Raw genomic sequence first — 8,392 nt, forward strand, 5'->3', positions numbered from 1 at the left:
TTTTTTTTTTTTTTTTTTTTTTTTTTTTTTTTTTTTTTTTCAGACGGAGTCTCGCTCTGTCACCCAGGCTGGAGTGCAGTGGCCGGATCTCAGCTCACTGCAAGCTCCGCCTCCCGGGTTCACGCCATTCTCCTGCCTCAGCCTCCCGAGTAGCTGGGACTACAGGCGCCCGCCACCTCGCCCGGCTAGTTTTTTGTATTTTTTTAGTAGAGACGGGGTTTCACCGTGTCAGCCAGGATGGTCTCGATCTCCTGACCTCGTGATCCGCCCGTCTCGGCCTCCCAAAGTGCTGGGATTACAGGCTTGAGCCACCGCGCCCGGCCTTGATTTTTTTTTTAATTCAACTTTTGGTTTTATTGATTTCCTCTAATTTTTTTTTTCTTTTTTTGAGATAGGGTCTCTCTCTGCCACCCAGGCCGCAGTGCAGTGGTGCAATACAGCCTCGATCTCCCAGGCTCAAGTGGTCCTCCCACCTCAGTCTCCCAAGCAGCTGGGACTATAGGCATATGTCACCACGCCCTGTTTCACCATGTTGGCTAGGCTCGTCTCAAACTCCTGGGCTCAAGCAATCCTCCCACCTTGGCCTCCCAAAGTGCTGGAATTACAGGTATGATCCACACCTGGCTTGTATTTTCTCTATCTCTTCTCTATTATTTTCTTGCTTCTGCTAATTATTTCCTTGCTTCTGCTAGTTTTGGGTTTAGTTTGCTCTTCTTTTTCTAGTTCCTTAAGATGTAAGTTAGGTTACTAATTTGAGTTCATTCATTCTTTTTTTTTTCTTTAAATTTAAATTTTTATTTTTATTTTACTTTACGTTCTGGGATACATGTGCAGAATGTGTAGGTTTGTTACATAGGTATACATGTGCCATGGTGGTTTGCTGTACCCATCAATCCGTCATCTAGGTTTTAAGCCCCGTATGCATTAGGTATTTGTCCTGATGCTCTCTCTCCCCTTGCTCCCCACCCCCGACAGGCCCTGCTATGTGATGTTTCCCTCCCTGTGTCCAAGTGTTCTCATTGTTCAACTCCCACTTATGAGTGAGAACATGCGGTGTTTGGTTTTCTGTTCCTGTGTTAGTTTGCTGAGAATTGATGGCTTCCAGCTTCATCCATGTCCCTGTAAAGGACATGAACTCATCCTTTTTTATGGCTGCATAGTATTCCATGGTGTCTATGTGCCACATTTTCTTTCTTTTTTTTTTTTTTTTGAGACAAGAGTCTCGCTCTGTTGCCCAGGCTGGAGTGCAGTGGTGCGATCTCAGCTCACTGCAAGCTCTGCCTTCTGGGTTCACGCCATTCTCCTGCCTCAGCTTCCCTAGTAGCTGGGACTACAGGCACCCACCACCTTGTCTGTTTTTTTTTGTATTTTTACTAGAGACGGGGTTTCACCATGTTAGCCAGGATGGTCTTGATGATCTGACCTCATGATCCTCCCACCTCAGCCTCCCAAAGTGCTGGGATTACGGGCGTGAGCCACCATGCCCAGCCATGTGCCACATTTTCTTTATCCGGTCTATCATTGATGGGCATTTGGGTTGGTTCCAAGTCTCTGCACTATTCTTTTTAACATAGGCATTGATAGCTATCAGTTTCCCTCTGAGTGTTGATTTTACTGCATTCCCTAAATTTTGGTATATTTTTTCATTTTCATTCATCTCTAAGTATGTTCTCATTCCCCTTGTGATTTCTTCTTTGACCAACTGGTTAAGACAGTCTTACTTAATCTCCATAATTTTGTAAATTTTTCAATTTTCCTTCTGGTACTGATTTCTAACCTCATACTGTGATGGTCAGAGAGATTCTTTTGTATGATATTGTATTCGTCAGGGTTCTCTTACAGGGACAGAACAGGACATAGATATATATAAAGGGGAGTTTATTACATGTTAACTTACACAATCACAAGGTCCCACAATAGGCCATCTGTAAGCTGACGAGAAAGGAGAGCCAGTCCAAGTCCCAAAACTGAAGAATTTGGAGTCTAATGTTCGAGGGCAGGAAGCATCCAGCACGGGGAAAGATGTAGGCTGGGAGGCCAGTCTCGACCTTCCACGTTTCTCTGCCTGCCTGCCTTACATTTGCTGGTAGTTGATTAGATTGTGCCCACCAGATTAAGGGTGAGACTGCGTTCCCCAGTCCACTGACTCAAATGCTAATCTCCTTTGGTAACACCCTCACAGACATACCCAGGATCAACACCCTGCATCCTTCAGTCCAATCAAGTTGACACTCAGTGTCAACCATCACAGATACCTATCCTTTTTTTTTTTTATCTACTGAGGCCTAATTTGTGGCTAACATATGGTCTATCCTGGAGCATGTCCTGTGCACACTTGGGTTTTATTGCGGGATGGGAGTTCTGGATGTGTCTATTAGGTTCCATTGGGTTTTGTTGGGTGGAGGTTCTGGATGTGTCTATTAGGTTTCACTGGGTTTTCTTGGTGGGCGGGGGTTCTGGATATGTCTATTGGGCTTCACTAGGTTTTGTTGTTGGGTGGGGTTCTGTATATGTCCATTAGGTTCCATTGGGTTTTGTTGGGCAGCGGTTCTGGATGTGTCTATTAGGTTTCATTGGGTTTTGTTGGGCAGCGGTTCTGGATGTGTCTATTAGGTTCCATTGGGTTTTGTTGGGTGGGGGTTCTGGATGTGTCTATTAGGTTTCATTGGGTTTTGTTGGGCAGCGGTTCTGGATGTGTCTGTTAGGTTTCATTGGGTTTTGTTGGGTGGGGGTTCTGGATGTATCTATTAGGTTTCACTGGGTTTTGTTGTTGGGTGGGGGTTCTGGATGTGTCTTAGGTTTCACTGGTTTATGTTTTAAAGTCCTCCTTTTCCTTACTTATCTTCTGTTCCAGCTATTATTATAAAACTGTCTGTTTCTCCATTTGATTCTGTCGAATTTTCCTTCATATTTTGAGGGTCTGTTGTTAGGTGGGCAAATGCTTATAATTACTGTATTTTTGCTGTACTGAACATTGTGTTAATCTATAATGTCCTTTGTCTCTTGGAGGGCACATGTCTCTCGATTTAAAGTCTATTTGGTGTCATGTTGGGATAGCCATCCTGCTCTCCTTCTGAGACTGTTTGCAGAGAACATCTTCCCTTCCTTTCTCTTTCAACCTGTTTGTGTCTATGGAACTAACGAGAGTCTCTTATAGGAGTGCATGGTTGAATCCTGCTTTTAAATTCATTCTGCCAATCTCTGTATTTGATTTAAAGGAAAGAACAGATAAGGAAGATTTCCTTCGACTGCTGCTGCTTGTTTTCTATGTGCCTGGGAGCCATTTCGTTCCCCATTTCCTCCGTTACTGCAGTGTTCAGCAAATTTTTTTGCAGTGAAATTTTTGATTCCCTTCTCATTTCCTATTGCGTATATTCTATAGCTGTTTTCTTTGTAGTTGCCATTGGGAATTGCATTACATACAAGATCCTGAAGTTCTAACACTCCCATCTGAGTTTGTGCCTGATTAACTCAAAGAGTGTATCAAATCTCCTCTCCTCTCCTGCTCTGGAACCTCTTCTGTTGATGTCACAAATTACATCTTTATACATTTTTTTGCCCAATAACAAAGACTAATCATGATTTTTATGCATTTTTAAAAATCGTGTAGACAATAAAAAATGAAGTTACAAACCAAAAATACAACAGTACTAGCTTTTATAACTACCCTTTAGCAGAAACCTTTATTTCTTCATGTTGCTTCAAGTTACTGTCTAGTGTACTTTCATTTCAACCTGAAGGACTCCCTGTAGCATTGTTGAAAAAGAAGAAAATTGGGAGTACTCACAGTTCCCAACTTTGAAATTTACTACAATGTTACAGTAATTCAAAGAGCATGGCACTGCAGAATGACAGACATAAACCAATGGAATAAAGAACCCAAGAAAAAGCCCTCACATTGTGGTCAATTGATTTTTGATAAAGGTGCCAAGACCATTTAATGGGGAAAGGACAATCTTCACAACAAACAGCAATGGGGAAACTGGATATATGTGTGCGAAATAATGAAGTTGGACCCTTACCTTATACCATAAAGCAAAATTAACTCAAAATGGATCAAAGGCTGAACCTAAGAGCTACGACTATAAAACTGTTAGAAGAAAACATGGGGGGAAATCTTCATGATGTTGGGTTTGGCAATAAGTGCATGGATATGACTCCAAAAGCACTGGCAGCAACAAAAACATCGAGAAGTTGAACTTCAGAGGAAAAACTTTTTTGCTTTGAAAAGACCCTATCAATAAAGTGAAAAGACAGACTGCAGAATGGGAGAAAATAGTTACAAATTATCTATTTGACAAGAGGCTAATATTCAGAGTGTAAAGTATCTACAGATCTCTATAACTCAACAAGAAACAAGAAAAAATAAAAAATGGGCAGAGGACTTTTTTTTTTTTTTTTGAGACGGAGTCTTGCTCTATCACTCAGGCTGGAGTGCAGTGGTGCAATCTCGGCTCACTGCAATCTCTGCCTCCTGGGTTCAGGTGATTCTCGTGCCTCAGCCTCCCAAGTAGCTGGGACCATAGGTGCGCACCACCATGCCCGACTAATTTTTGTATTTTTAGTAGAGACAAGTTTGTTCAGGCTTGTCTCAAACTCCTGACCTCAAGTGATCTGCCCACCACAGCCTCCCAAAGTGCTGGGATTAGAGGTGTGAGCCACCGCGCCTGGCCCTGGCAAAGGACTTGAGTGAACACTTCTCCAGAGATGACAGGTGGGTGATGAGCACATAAAGAGCTGCCCAGCACCATTAGTCCTGGAGCACATGCAGACTGAATCCACCCAGAGATGCCGCTTTCTACCAACGACAGTGGCCGTCATCAAGGAAACGGAAAAAGACCAGCATTGGTGAGGACATGGACAGGGTTGCAGCCCTTGTGTGTGCACTGCTGCTGGGAATGGAAATTGGTGCAGCCACTGTAGGAAATGATTTGGCAGTTCCTCAAACGGCTACAAATAGAACTTTCTTATGGCCCGGCAATTCCACTGCTGGATATAGATCCAAAAGAATTGAAAGCAGATACCTGTACACGAATATTCAAAGCAGCATTATACACAATAACCAAAAGCTGGAAACACCTAAGAGTTCATCCACAGAGGAATGGATAAACAAAGCTTGGTCACATATACAATGGAATACTATTTAGCCATGAAAAGGAATGCACATGGGACATTCTCCAGGACAGACTACACGCTAAGCACAAACTAAGCCTCAGCAGATTACAAAGGATAGATATCATACAAAAGAACCCTATCTGACCATCACAGTATAAAGTTAGAAATCAGTACCAGAAGAAAAATTGAAAAAGTACACAATTTGTAAAATTTACAAAATTTGATTTTGGGGCATGCTACAATACGGATGGACCTTGAAAACATTATGCTTAGTGAAATAAGCCAGACCCAGGAGGACAAATGTTACATGATTCCACTTAGATGAAGTACCTAGGACAGGCAACCTGATAAGAGACGGAAACCAGAACTGATGTTACCAGGGGCTGGGGGCAGAGGGGGATGAGGAGTTATTGTTTAATTGATGCATCGTTTATGTTACGAATTATTAATGTTTTGGGTATAGTGGTATCGGCACTTAACACTGTGAATATAGCTAATGCCACTGAATCATACACTTACAAATGATGAAAATGAGAAACACTATGGCATATATTTTTTACAAGAAAAAAACTATCTTTTAAAATTCCTCAACTTTATTTAATGACAAATAACAACATCTCTAGGCCAGTAGCCAGTCTTCCGCTGAGGTGCAATGGCTGGAGAGGAGCCCTGCCTGTGGGGTGGTCCCTCACCTGGGGTGTGCAGTACCCGGGCAGCCCGGATGCAGTGTGAGCTGCCCCAGGTGGGCAGATGGAGACCCCGTGCCAGCAGCAGTCACCCTCCATTTCCACCCCCATCCAGCAACTGTCAGTCTGATCCTGTCCCTATGGATTTGCATTTTCTGGACATTTCCTAGAACTGGAGTCACATGCTATACACTCTTCTGTGACTAGCTTAGCTCCCTTAGCTGGTGTTTTTGAGGTTCATCCGTGTAGTGGCATGTGCTGGTGTTTCACTCCTTTTCATGGCTGCATGATATTCCATCATGTGATGGGCAACGTGTTGTTCATTTATTCAACAGTAGATGGACACCGTTTCCACACTTTGGCTGGACTATGCTGTTTAACTTTTGGGGACCTGCCAAAGTACCTTCCACAGCAAGTGCATTCTATTTTGCACCTACCAGCAAAGTAGGAAGTTCCCACTTCCCAGTCTCCCTGACGCCAGCCGCTTGGATCACGGCTTCCTGGCAGCCACGAAGCCATGTCTCATCATGATCCACCTTACCTGGTGACTCATGATGGTGAGCCTCTTTCAGTGACGAATTGGTCACCTGTAAATCTTCTTAGCAAATATGTGTATTCAGTGCTTTGTCCATTTCTTAATGGGGTTGTCTTTTTGTTGTTGAGTTGTAGACACTCTTTATATATTCTGTATCCAAGTCTCTTATCTAATATGATTTGCAAATATTTTCCCCCATTCTGTAGGTTATTTTTTTGCTTTCTTGGTAATGTCCTTTGGTGCAAAAACATTTTGTTTTGATGAAGTACGATCTAGTTTTCATTGTGTTGCTTGTACCATTGCTGTCATGGCCAAGGATCCTTTGCCAATTGCGCCCTGCAAGTCATGCTCTGCTCTGGCCTCTGTGTCCTCGCTCCTCCCTGGTCAAGGGCTGCATCCTTGGCTTCTGTGAGCTCTGCCCGTTGGGAGCATCTATGCTGATGTGCAGGGGCTGTGCAGCACTGCATTCTTCTTGCCTTCTCTGTTCCATTTAGTACGGCCACCCCAGCAGGTCTCCAGTCCCTGCAAGGTCAGCCTGGATGGCCCAGCACCATCCCCTCCTCCTCCATCTTATTGGCCGTCCCCTCTTGTTCCTCACACCCCCACCAGGGCAGCGATTCAGGAGCTCTGCCCTGTGAAGCGTGTTCAGTTCTCCTCATCATGTCTATACTAAATCTCTGGCTCCCTGTGTGTCTGAGCCCAACAGACACACCCAGCACAGGAGCTGGCTCTCAGCTGCTCCCAGCTTGCCACGACTGAGCCCTGCCGTCCTGTGGCACCGCCACGGAGACCAGTGTCCAACCTTCAGGTAATTGGCATACCAGGAGGAGGGGCAAGAGTGAATGGGGCAGGAAAAGATCGTTAAAGAAATCATGGCTGAAAGGATGAGTTCATGTTCTCTGTGGGCACATGGATGAAGCTGGAAACCATCATTCTGAGCAAGCTATCCCAAGGACAAAAAACCAAACACTGCAGGTTCTCACTCGTAGGTGGGAACTGAACAATGAGAACACTTGGACACAGGGCGGGGAACATCACACGCCAAGGCTTGTCGTGGGGTGGGGTGAGGGGGAGGGATAGCATTAGGAGATACACCTAATGTAAACGACGAGTTAATGGCTGCAGCACACCAACATGGCACATGTATACATATGTAACAAACCTGCACGTTGCACAAATGCACCCCGGAACTTAAAAGTATAATAATACTAAAGAAAAAAAAGGAAATTGTGGCTGAAACATTTCTCATTTTAATTCAAGCAACAAATCTGCAGATACAGCCGGGCATGGCGGCTCACACCTCTAATCCCAGCACTTTGGGACACCAAGGCGGGCGGATCACTTGAGGTCAGGAGTTCAAGACCAGCCTGGCCAACAAGGTGAAACCTTGACTCTACGGAAAATACAAAAATTAGCCACGTGTGGTGGTGCAGCCTTGTAATCCCAGCTACTCGGGAGGCTGAGGCAGGACAACTGCTTTAACCCAGGAGGTGGAGTTTGTAGTGAGCAGAGATTGCACCACTGCACTCCAGCCTTGGCAACAGCACGAGACTCTGTCTCAAAAAAAACTCCCAAATTTTGCATATACAAGATGGTCAACGGTGAGAGGCATCCCATCTGCACCTGTTCCCAGCACCCCAGCTGCATAGAGCATGGGTAGTGCCCCACAAACACAGAATTCTAGGGGTCCACAAGGTGTGGGAGGGCAGCAAGGTTCCCAGTAAGTACAAGTGAGGGTGTCACATCCAGGACAGAGTGAGCAGGGCCCTCAAAGCCCAGAGGGGCCATGCCTTCTGTTTGAACCAGAACATGCTATAAGCACAGAAGAAACAGGGAGTTCTACGAAACACATACCCCATCATGTACTTCTTACACATGTGACTTCCTCACATTAGAACTGCGTGTGCTGAACATGGTGGATAGGAGGAAAGATCAGGCAACCCACAGTTCCTTTTCCCTCCAGACACTCCTTACTTGTCAGTAAGTTAAAGGCAGAGGGCATTGGTAGACTGTGCACATCAGAAATGAAATCACAGCTGCATTAGCTTTGTGCAGT

The sequence above is a fragment of the Theropithecus gelada genome, chromosome 5 (assembly GCF_003255815.1).
Source record: "Theropithecus gelada isolate Dixy chromosome 5, Tgel_1.0, whole genome shotgun sequence".
Classification (NCBI taxonomy): domain Eukaryota; kingdom Metazoa; phylum Chordata; class Mammalia; order Primates; family Cercopithecidae; genus Theropithecus; species Theropithecus gelada.